Source organism: Scophthalmus maximus, chromosome 7, assembly GCF_022379125.1.
Source record: "Scophthalmus maximus strain ysfricsl-2021 chromosome 7, ASM2237912v1, whole genome shotgun sequence".
In the NCBI taxonomy this organism is placed as follows: Eukaryota; Metazoa; Chordata; class Actinopteri; order Pleuronectiformes; family Scophthalmidae; genus Scophthalmus; species Scophthalmus maximus.
Window position 1 is genome coordinate 195,810 of NC_061521.1, and position 12,012 is coordinate 207,821.

Genomic DNA, 12,012 nt, shown 5'->3' on the forward strand with positions numbered 1-12,012 from the left:
TTTGTTGCCTGACAGGGTAAAGCCTCCCTAGTCAATATGTGGAATGCTATTCTGAGGTTCTGTTCCCCTACGTTACCTTTTGGGGGACTCCTCCCAATAAAAGGTTATCTTCAGCTTCCCCTCTGCCCTTTTGCTACTGCACTTCACGGGAGAGGGTGTTTTGTGAGCAACACTGACTGGAGAATTAATTTTTTTCCTGCCCATTGTCAGTGAATACATGGACACTACCTCCAACGAGTTCCGCAGTTGGGGCCTGTTCATTTACACAACGCAGACAATGCTACACTCCGCCGGTTTCATTGACAACTTCCAGGAAATCCAGGAAAAATGAAAATGGAGTTTGTCTGGTTAAATGAATTTGACTGTGCCACTGCTATTGACCACCACAATGTGCTGTTTGAGGGCAAGTTCCTCTTCCTTCCAAGTTCATTGGAAATTTCTGACTTTTTGAGTCAAGCAGTGGACAAGACCAGGTCAAAACTTAATATATGTCTGACCATTCTGAGGATTAACCGCTTCATAACCAAAACACACCAGTTAGTATAGCCATAACTTGACTATGTCATGATCCGCCAGGATCCCCTGACAGATTAATTTCAGTTTCTTTTTCTATCACTGCAGCTCGGAACAACACAAGGAGACTTTGGCGATAAATAGTAACAGAAACTAAATACTACCTCTTTTATTAGAACAATGATCCACAAACTGATCAACATTAATCATGATCATGAATGAACATTTCATTTTGATTGATGACATCACACATTAACATCTTCTCTGCTCTGCTTCAGCTTCTAGACCAGCTGAAGGAGTGAATGCTGAAGGCAGCACACGGGGCAGAAGCAGCTCTTTTATTAGAGGACCAGTTTTAACCTGCAGGAACTAGTGAAGAATTCACTTGATCAAACGTTTCTTGATTTATAAACCAATCATTTAATTAAAAGAGGACTAATAAAAACAAGCATGGCATGCAACATCCTTGAAAGGATCTTGGATCCAATCTTAAATATTTGAAATAGTTCCTAGTACATTTTATAGAATGATAAAATAACAGAGATGCTTTCAAGTTCCCTCTTTGCCTCAAAATAAAAATAAATTACATCCAAGTTTAAATACAGAAAGTGGAACCTTCTCCTATGACAGACACAAAGATAAGGTCTATAAATCACTTCCAGCAGGATGTAAAAGTAGAAAACAAAACCGCATCTTCGTGTTTCCTAAAATAGCTCATCTTCTCTCTACTGCCTTTAGTAAAGCAGACACAGATAAAGATTAGGGTACAAGGGGAGGTTTGGATCAGATGACACAACACTGACTTTGTGTAAATGATAGCCTGCAATGACACACTAATGTCAAGTGCGACTGCAGCTACTACAGTTTAGGCCAAACTAATTAAACACAGGACCCCTCCAGTTTGTGTATTAGCACGTCCTTGGACGAATTCGAACCCTTGTAACCACAAGGCCAACAACCCTGAATCACAATGTCTGTTGCCAGCACATCTCTTAAGATGTCGCTGAGTGATGTTTACAACCTGCACACAGTGTAGTGAGGTGCGGTCCGAACCATTCTTTTTTTTTTGAGACATGGCTGAGCCAAGATAATTTTTTTTTTTGGGGGGGTACAAAGAACTGACAGCTAGTGGACCATGAGGAAATACTCGCTGAATTTTACAAAAAGTGTATTGGATTAAAATCACTCACTGCCCCTTTAACCCTTAATGTCCCCAAACGGCTGTGTGAATGATGTGTAAATGGGTGAAGGTGACTTTGGGTGGTGAAAGCAATCAAGTGCCTTTAGCCATCAGTTCCTCAACTTTGTGTTTGTAGAACTGAATTAACCTACCCTTAGCCTTACCCTTCATGTCACTTCCTGCTTTAACATTCTACTAGAGCTGAAATACATACACACACACACAAACACACACACACACACACACACACACACACACTGCTATACTGCAGCTCCAATCTAGATGTTAGTGTGCAGTGTACTCTGCTCTGGGTGGGCTGCTGATAGGCATCATCATATCCAACTCAAGAATCTCCTATTTAGGCTTGTATCATCTTCAAATTTTGAAAACACAATTTACAGACAGGGAAACAACAGTGAACAGAAGAAGGTGCATGGTCTTTCCACCCAATTACAGCATATTCATTTCATAGATTCAGGTCAAGATAATTTATTCATGCTATGAAACTATTACATTTACTTGCGTCGATAGAGCCAAAACAACTTCTCGAGTACAGAGCATGACCACAATCTATAAGACTACTACAGATACGAGACAAGTACAACCGGACCACAAAGAAGTCGGAGATCGTAGTAGTATTTTTTCTGTTACTTTACAAGACTTAACGGAACACAACTGTTCCTGGTCTCTTTCTCTTCTTTCTCCTCCTCTTTTCATCCACCTCTCCTTTCTCCCCCATTTCTCTCCACTCTCTCGCCAACGGGTTGAGGGAGATGTTTCACCCAGAACTGAGTCTGGTTCTGTTAGAGATTTCTTCCTGTTAAAAGTCCCTCTAGTCGCCAAATGCTGTTCACTGTGGGAACGGTTGGGTTTCTCTGTAATAGTGTGAGTTCTCAACGTCACTATGTAAAGTGCCTTGAGATAATGTATGTTATGACTTGCCACTATACAAATAAAATTTAACTGAAAACTTGCATTCTGATATGTTGTTTTCTTTAGGCCAGCAACTTGAATCAGTACTCAATAGTAATGTAATTAAATTGGTACCCTTAAAAGTACAGAGTTCCCCTATTATCTTCAGTTTTGTGCATTTTACTAAAGTGATTGTGTGTTGCGAGCTGCCAAAAGTTACCTATACAGCTTATCAATACTGTTCTGGAACAGTCATCAGACATTCAGTGACTCACTTTTGGAAAGTGTCAAGTCAAGCCGGCCAGGCTGTAGCTAGCTAGTCAACGTGTTAAGTGATAGAAATGGAAGGAGGAGTCAAAACAAGGGTTAACAAAGGTGTTGCATTCCGCTGTTGGTGAGTAAAGGAATTAAGTTAGATGCTTCACTTGCAACATTTCTATTAGATTGCAACATAGAAAAACATAGTGGCGATGTAGTAATATTGTGATGTATATCGATATTGATTAATAAAAAAACTATCGAGATAAGATTTTTTTCCATATCGCCCAGGTCTAAATGGACTGTATTTATATAATGCTCTTCTAGTCTTATCGACCACTCAAAGAGCTTTACAGTGCAAGTCACATTCACACACACATTCATACATTTATTTAAATTGTATTTTTGCACAGTTGCTGAAAGCGTCAGTAAGCGATTTTGGAGAAAGCTTAACTTCTCTCTTGTTGTTGTTGTGATTTTACTGCTCGGGCCAGGCCACAAACCCGCGACCTCGGGTATGGGAGTCCGACGCACTGACCACTAGAACCAAACCCCGGCGTTGAAACACCACCTGCTAACACGTCTCTGAAGGTGTCGACGAGTGACTTTACAAACTGCACTCGCAGTGTTGTGTGGTGCGGTCCACACCATTTTTTGGTTTTAGATTTACAAAGCCTGGGCTGAGCCGAAAAACCCAGATTTTTTTCCGCACACAGAACTTACAGCTAGCAGAGTGTGAGGAAATATTTGCTGATTTTTACAAAACGTGTCTTGCTTTAGAATCACTTACTGCCCGTTTGACTTCCTGTATCAGTTAAAAAGGCCAAAGGCACACGACACTACATGATACAGAGATGCTGGTCTGGATAACTTCACCAGGATAGACTAAATATTGTGACTTTCCTGTAATGTGTCTTCACAAAATGTCCGCAGACCCGGACCAGGTTCTATTTTCTCTTAATACTAAAGTATGGGTTCACTGCAACATCGTAGCTCAAGGTTTTCCTTTGACCAATGACCTTAAATGTATTCATAGTATTTTCAATCTTTCTTACATTTCAGACCAGGATCAAAATGACTATTGTTGCTTTTGGTATATCTAAATTAAGTGACATTTTTTCTGTGTTGGAAATCAACCCAGTTGATCTAGTGACAGCACTATGACCAGTCTGTCACCTCCGTAAAAACATTCGTAGGAAACATTTTTGGGACAAGACTACTTTCCCTATTAACATTATGAGGATATGTTGTAAATTTAGCCTATTGATATGAAAACTACCATTTACATTGATGCTGACAAAATCTGAAACATTGCACAGACAACATGGTTGTTTTACATCAAACCTTATAGTACAATTTCCGCATGCAGTGACTCCAGCATTATTAAACCTGCGCAAGTTAAGGTTAGTGAAAGATCCTGGTCTGGTTTAATACAGAAACGTTCTCAATAACTTCTGACACAACACACTTAAATATAAACAAAACAAAAAACAACCACCATTTTCACCATATTTTTAACACAGTGCTTTTGTTACCTAATACAAACCCCAGTCTCTAGTATGACAGTGGTACACTTCGCCCTCGATGACTCCACTTCCCTTAGTAGATTTAGCACTTCATTCAGTCATTCATTCAGAAAGCGTTTTCTCTGAACATGATCCAGCCATCGCTTACATTTCCAACAAAAGATATAAAGATGTACTTTTTAGGGGACTGGGTTGGATTGTAGTAGAAGGAGCGCTCCGACAAATTGATATGACCTTGTAATTTTCTCTGTCCGTGTTTAAAAAAAAAATGTATTGCCCAATTTTGTTATTGCACTGTGTGCCCACAGGAACACACACAGCATTTCATTCAAATGAAGCAGTGTGAAGAGTTTTTAGTATTTTGATTGAAATTGATTTGGTTATTCTATCCAACAGGACATGGTAAGCGTTTGAAGGAAAAGCACAGAAATGGTACAGTGACACTTACAAATTCTAATGAGCAAGTATGAATTTAATTCACATTAATTAAACAGATGCAGATACACCTGTCTCTGGTTGCAGATATGCGATGCTTTTGTTCATTTCATAAAACTCGACTCCATCCATATGGAGTGTATTAATGAAGTGCTTTTCTAGTGTTATTGACCACTCAAAGTGCTTTACAGGACAAGTCACATTCATCCATTTATAAACATTCATACAATGCCGGAAGAGCCGGAAGAAGCAATTTATGAGAAAGGCTCTTGCCCAAGGACACATCGGCATCCGGACTGGGGGAAAGCAAGGATCAAACTGCTGACCTTTGTGTTAATGGACGACCGGCACTACCCGGTGAGCCACAGCCCTAAACAAGCTGAAAGATGTCAAATAACCCCATACAGTATTCTAGAATATCCATGTCCAGTTTATATCTAATCTGCTTTCATTATCATATTACTTCATCTGGTCAGTGGATAACTGTGAGTACAACTTTCACTGGATTTTTAGATCCGATTTTGCCTCAACTCATGAGAAAAATGTCTGGCTCTTTAACTCATATTTCCACTAACCTGTAGGTGTTAATCACAATGTGTTTGCTGATGGCTGTTGCTTGTAAAAGGGTTAGAGATGATGATGAGAGTAAAGCATGACACAGGTATGCATCATATCTGTAAAACCAAAACAATGAACTGAAAGAGATAAGGTGAAACACTAAACATTCAGCATTATAAAACTCACTTTAAACAAGGTTTAATGATGCATTGATATATATGTTTGTGTGTGTGTGTGTGTGTGTGTATATATATATATATATATATATATATATATATATATATATATATGAATATGAATATATATACACTATATAATATACTGAATGAGTCTGCCAGGCCTCATCACTATTGTAACCTATGCACTGTCCAAATTAAAACCTAAAAGCCTCTGAAGTCATATTCCTCTCCCATGTAATATTATTGCCAAACAAATTCTGGTACTGCAAACAAACGTGTGAGGTTTTAAATATTGCCTCAGCACATTACAGTGATGTACCCAAAATAGACAATTGGACAGGGAAGCAAGTCAGTGCTGAGCCAAAGCTCAGTCCAGCATTATCTGTCATGTTGTCCCAGACTGTTTTTTTTAATTTATATTTTTTATATTTTTTCTTACAAATGGGGGCAGAATGAGAGTGAGGAGAGACAAATCAAGCTACCATTGTAGAAATGAAAGGGTAAAAAAGAGAGGGGTTGTACCATTTGCACATGCTGGAAAATGCAGAGGTCTGGATAACAGGCAGGCGGTGTGCATTTTAACTTTTATAATGTGATTCCACAAATTAAAGAAACCTTTCACAAAATGTTTCCACAGTGTGATACATACATTCTATAATGATGGTCATCATATCAAAATCTATTTTTTAAATCTGTGTATCGTAATATAGGACAACACCTACTAATTCATTTTTATCTATGAAACTAAAGTAGAGTTTTAGTCACTGTATTCTGCAGTGCGATTTAAATAATGACTACATGGGACCCATACTGTAGTTGTATGGGCTATGCTGCCTTATTCTTCTGGGAACCAAAGCTTTCCTTCCAAAATAAAATCACACAACTGTCTGACATGCATGTTTCAAGGTATTATGGAATGAAAATAAGATGATGCCACTTGCTGTCAGTCTGTTGCAGCCAGGTTCGAGGACTTCATCTGACTCTGTGTAGCAAAATGTTTTCAAGTGTTCAAATACATGTAAAGACGTGGGTTGTTGACTAAAGCTTTTATCTACATTTATGTCGGTACATATACTGTATACATATGGTCCATGTATATATTTGGCATGCCCGTTTCAAAGGAAGGGGGCCAAAGTTGATGAGCTTCAAAAAGTTCGGGGAGTTTTCTGGTTAGTGTCGTTTGTCGTCTTACCTCTGCCGAGGGTCTTTTCCCGCCCGATCATGGACGTGAGGGTGGAGAGCAAACCGCGGTCCCTCCTGCGCTGTGGTCATCCACCGACACCGGGGTCCTCTGTGCCGAGCGCCGCGCTGCGTCCTCGCTCATGTCCCGCGGCATAGCGGCGCAGTCCTGGTCCCGGGGCTCCTCATGGCTGGGCCCGCTGTCAGAGGGGGACAGCGCTGCTCGCAAGGGCCGAGCCGAGCCGGGCCGAGCCGAGCCGAGCGGACAAGCTGAGTGCGGCCAGACAAGCTGCTGATGAGCCCAGGGAGCCTCCGCGCGTCCCGCTGCAAGACAGGTGAGGGCCGACTGGAGCGTCGCTTCAGATGTGCGCGCGTGCGTGCGCGTGCGTGAAGCCTGCGGTGTCATATTCCCTCCTCCATCACATGGTCGCTTACTGTGGCTGCATATATTTACATAACTTCATAACATGGGGAATACTCCACTGTCCCGAGGGGAGAATTGCTGAAGGAATGAACCCAGTAGACACTCCCAAAGAAATTAGACAAGACTTTTGAGATGTCAGCGTGACAGCAGTGTCTCCTAATGTGAGCATTCTTCATACTTTATTATAACCGAGTGCTGCTTTTATTCCCTCGACTTTTACTGTAGGAGAAACATTGGGCTGTTCATACTGGCGCATGCATGTGCGAACTTGGTGAGCTGTTTATTGGACAGACCCACAGTGAAGATGAACACGCCGGAGGAGACATAGGCTACAACGAAGGACCTCAAGGATGTTGGTGCTATGGGGCTTCGATGAGACCAGAAAGCCCCTTTAGCACAGTTTTGAGACAGGGTATTGGTCTAATAATTTAGGCTACTGTATTGAGGGTCACTACCCAGTGAACTAGTTTGAGTGAAGCCATTGTAATTGTGTCATTCACCCTCTGTGAATCAATTAGCTTTTAGTCACAATGCTACAAAACGGTTCAAAATGATCTGTATGAACCAAAATGGAACCGTTTCACGTTGGTGGAAAATGTGTTGCAGTGAACCTGGGACTTGGCACTGGAACAAGGGACTGTGTTCACTTCACATTTCCTACAGACACTTCCCCCAGGTTTCTTTTAACAATGACCACAATAATTCCCTACATATAATCACATAATTATTATCGTAACTATGACGATGAAGGTCCCCTAAACTCAACAGCCCGAACAAGGATCTCTTTAACCAAGATAAGACTTAACCACAGCTTTGTCACATTGACGTGTTTGTCCAGTGGTGGTATATTAAAGTGAATCACTGACACAGACACTGACAACGTTGCCGCTCCACAGGGCAGTCAGGACTTGTTTTTACACATACATACACTTACTCAATTATATTATTACCTTATAGCATTGTTATGTTGCTCTCAATGTTATAAACATATGTATATATTTTGCAGTAAAAACTTAAAACATAATTTCTTAGGCATATAACCCTTAGTCAGGCAGCACGGTGATGCAGTGGTTGGTTCAGGGTTTGAATTGCGGTTTGACTTGGGCCTTTCTCTATATGTCAGTCCTGTTTTAGACTGGTGACCTGTCCAGATGTACAACCCTCCGCTCACCCAGTGTCAGCGGGGATTTGCGCCAGCCCTCTTTTATTCCTCAAAGGATAAAGTTGTATAGATAATGGATGGATGGATGGATGGATGTATATCCATATTCCACATAGAGTAAGTATTATAAGTAAGTATTAATGTACAACACAAATGAAAACACACATTTGTAGAGGTTTTTTATATTCATAAATATGCATCTTGTACTTTTTCAGTTTTTCACTTGGTAGCTACAGTACTCTCAGGACTGCTGTTCCCTTTCAGTTGATCATGTGCTTATCTGGAAGCTCCAACTGTCTATCAAACTTGTGTAAACAACACTGGGCAAGTGTTGTTCCAGTGCACACCATGAGTTAATTTAACACTTTAGCACCAGCATGGACATACCGTACAACAACAAGCCAAATCAGCTCTGCGAGTGGATGGACGGCAGCCCACAGAACCAAGGACTTTCAGTATGTTGCATGACTAATACACTTGGTAAAAACCAAGAGAGAGATAATATCTGATACCTTTACCTCTGAAGTCGCTCAAAACACTGTCTAAAACAGCAAACAGCCCAGAGAGCACGTTTAGGAAGCAGACAGGTTATAGGAACACATTTCCCACAAGCAAGCGCTGGTGTGCAACCCTCAATCCTGTGTGACTTATCAAGATTGGCTGGGAGTCAAGTAAAACTTCAAGTAAACCCTTCTCCTGATTGTTCCCCTCCAGTCAGGAACACCCCACACCCCCACCCCTCTCTTCACACAGCATCTCTAGCTGCCCGAGCCAAAAACACAAGATTACAACCCTCTGAAGGCTGCAGCTCCTTCTACGGGCAGCGACGGCTGGCTGATCACTGCTGGAGCCTGACCCCACCACCCTCCACAGACCAGGGTCCCCTCACAGCTTGAAAGACTGTGTGATGGTTGCAGGTGACGGGACGGTGGCAGAGGCCTGACAGAGGGGCAGCGGGGCAGTAGACAGCAGCTCAGAGGGGCACTGAGGAGTGACCCGGGTTGCACCTCTTAAACCAAACATTTATTCCAGATGACCCTGCTCAGTGAGCTACAGCGTGCCTGCTGCACAGGAAGATCCACCTGCCACTGCTCAGTAGGCCAAAGAAGAAAACTCACACCGCACACAAGACACAAGGTGGAAATATTTTATTCAAGCACTTCCGATCTATATTTATAAAGTTGTAGATGTAGATGGGGACATGAAGGAAGTGAAGCCTAAAACATAAAGTCAAGGAAAACAAGTTTGTTTTGATTTTGTGTTCAGCCCAATCCAGCAAAACTTCGACGCAACAGTGTTTTCAAATTTGACACTTTGGAATTGATTTCCTTTTCAAAGTTCTGGAGAAAGTTGTTCTCCTTCAGCTGGAGACATATTTGGATGATAAAACCATTTTTTAAGTATTTCAGTCTCGTTCAAAGCACATCAGAGCACTGAATCTGCTCTTACTGTGGCATTCAAGGGTGGACTCTTATATATTTGACTTACAAGTGATTCTTAATCAGCCTTGGAGGACTGTCATCTTCCTTAGCTCCATTCACCTTTGGGGTGGCCCACCGTGGTCCTCTCCAGCGTCACTTTGGCTAGACTGCAGACTTTGGGCATTCAACGCCGGCTGGTACCATGGGAGAACCTGGCTAGAGTACTCTTTAGTTAATACCAAGCAAGGTTTCAATAACTGTAAAGCTGCCTTAAAAAAAGGAAGCACAAATTTAGTCAATGCCATTTGAAGAGTGCTGCAGCATGATTGCATATTAAGCAAAGGGAGGTAACTGGAGACACCACTGCAAACCTCTTAGGGCCGACCCAAAAAATAGGTACTTCGTGAAAAGAAGTAGTGAAGTTCCTTGTAGGTAATGAGCTTCCACTTTGTGGCAGTCTGGAAACCAACATGATGAGAAGGTCTCTGCAGGCCTCTTCCTAAAGCTGCTCGGATACACTCTGGCAAAAGACTCCAAACTTTATGAAATTACTGAGAGTATTCCTAAAATTCAAAATAAACCTCCACAAACATACAAGAAGAATGGGGGTTAAAAACATTATGGTTTTATGGATTATTAGATTCCATGGCTTTAGTTTTACAATATACAACACTTAGTGCATGTTATAGACTTTTGCGGATGCAACCACAGTAATGCTAATGTCGGGCTGGGACACAACAAGGCATCAGTTGGTGTCCAATTGACATCTATCAATGCCCCATCAATCAGTCTAGAACTGGGCATGTCCATACTTGGTCCCATTCTTTTTTCTTTGTGCTTGGTGTCTAGCTATAATCAATTGGCATCTCTTTCAAATATTTCACTGACAACATCCTCCATAATGAATACAGTCCTTCAAAACTGAGTAGTAGCTCAGTAATAGACAGAGGCAGTCAGCCACAGTCCTGGCTGCGGAAGTCTCTGTTCAGCTTGTGCTATCCAGGAAACCATTCCCGAGCTGCCCCCTGGCAGGGAGTCTCATTCTCAGCCTGCCCATCATCGGCCGCCTGCTCAGACCAACATAATGTGGTCAGGTAGAAGTGTTGCTCTGCAGAATAAAAGCCTACGGTGTACCAGGTAAGTTTGCAACACTAAATAACAGTGTGGTAGCCATAGGTGTGCTCAAGGGAATGTTACAGTTAAAGAATACAAAGACAATGTTTATTTATTTCTGCATTTTAAATTGAGAGCACTGATACAAACTTGATTTCCCTGATCGCCATAGTCAGACATGAAGGAGACGTGAAGACATCTCAGAAGATGCTTCTTTTAATGGAAAGTGAGAGCCCCCCAAAGTGTCAGCAGTCATCTACTCAGTGTTTTAACTAATGCCACTTTACAGTTTTTACAGTCAATAATTCACATTCTTCCACACTGAGTTCACTTTTACAGAAACTCTTTACACAGTCATCACAAGCGACTCACTTTTTATTTCTTTCATACAAAATGCATTCAATGACCACAGCTTTCAAAATTCATCATCTGCTTTCTCAAACCTTACCACCACAAAAACAAACTCACATTGAAAACCTAAAACACAACACATAATTATCTTGAGTTACTCAGGAGGATAGACTGGGCAATATCACTTGATGAACTCAAAGAAAGACTACCAGGTGAGGAAAGAACACCGGGGGGCCTAATGCAGGCTCTCCTCTCCTTGTGGAAAGGTTACTATCAGATGTCTCTCTCAGACACAGTGAACGTTGGATGTGTAGACGTAAAAGGATGATTGGGAGGATCGATGAAACGCACACAGAGACTCTTCCGCAGGTGAAGGGTGTGATGTGGCCAAATATTTCTTCATCTATAGCTACAAGTACTATACTCTATGCGTAGTGAATATGTATAATCTCATGTTGTTTTACTAGAATTACTTACGTTTCATTTAATACACTTGGAATTACTGTATGTAAAATGCCTATTGAAGCTAACTTAATTGCTCTCACACATACGCTAAGTTAACAAACTCCATTCAGTAAATTAGAAATATGGTCTCTGCTGTTATGGGATCTTGGTTTATGCCAAATGAATAAATACTAGCCACAATAAAAGCAGACAGATGTTGTAAAAGTCTAGCCATGCTTCAACTCAGGAACCTTGATACTGCAATACATTTTTCTCTTCAAGAGCATGTACTGTAAGTCACCATGTATCCAGTATCTAGAGTCCATGTGTCTCTGAATTGTGTAAACTCTAGTAAAC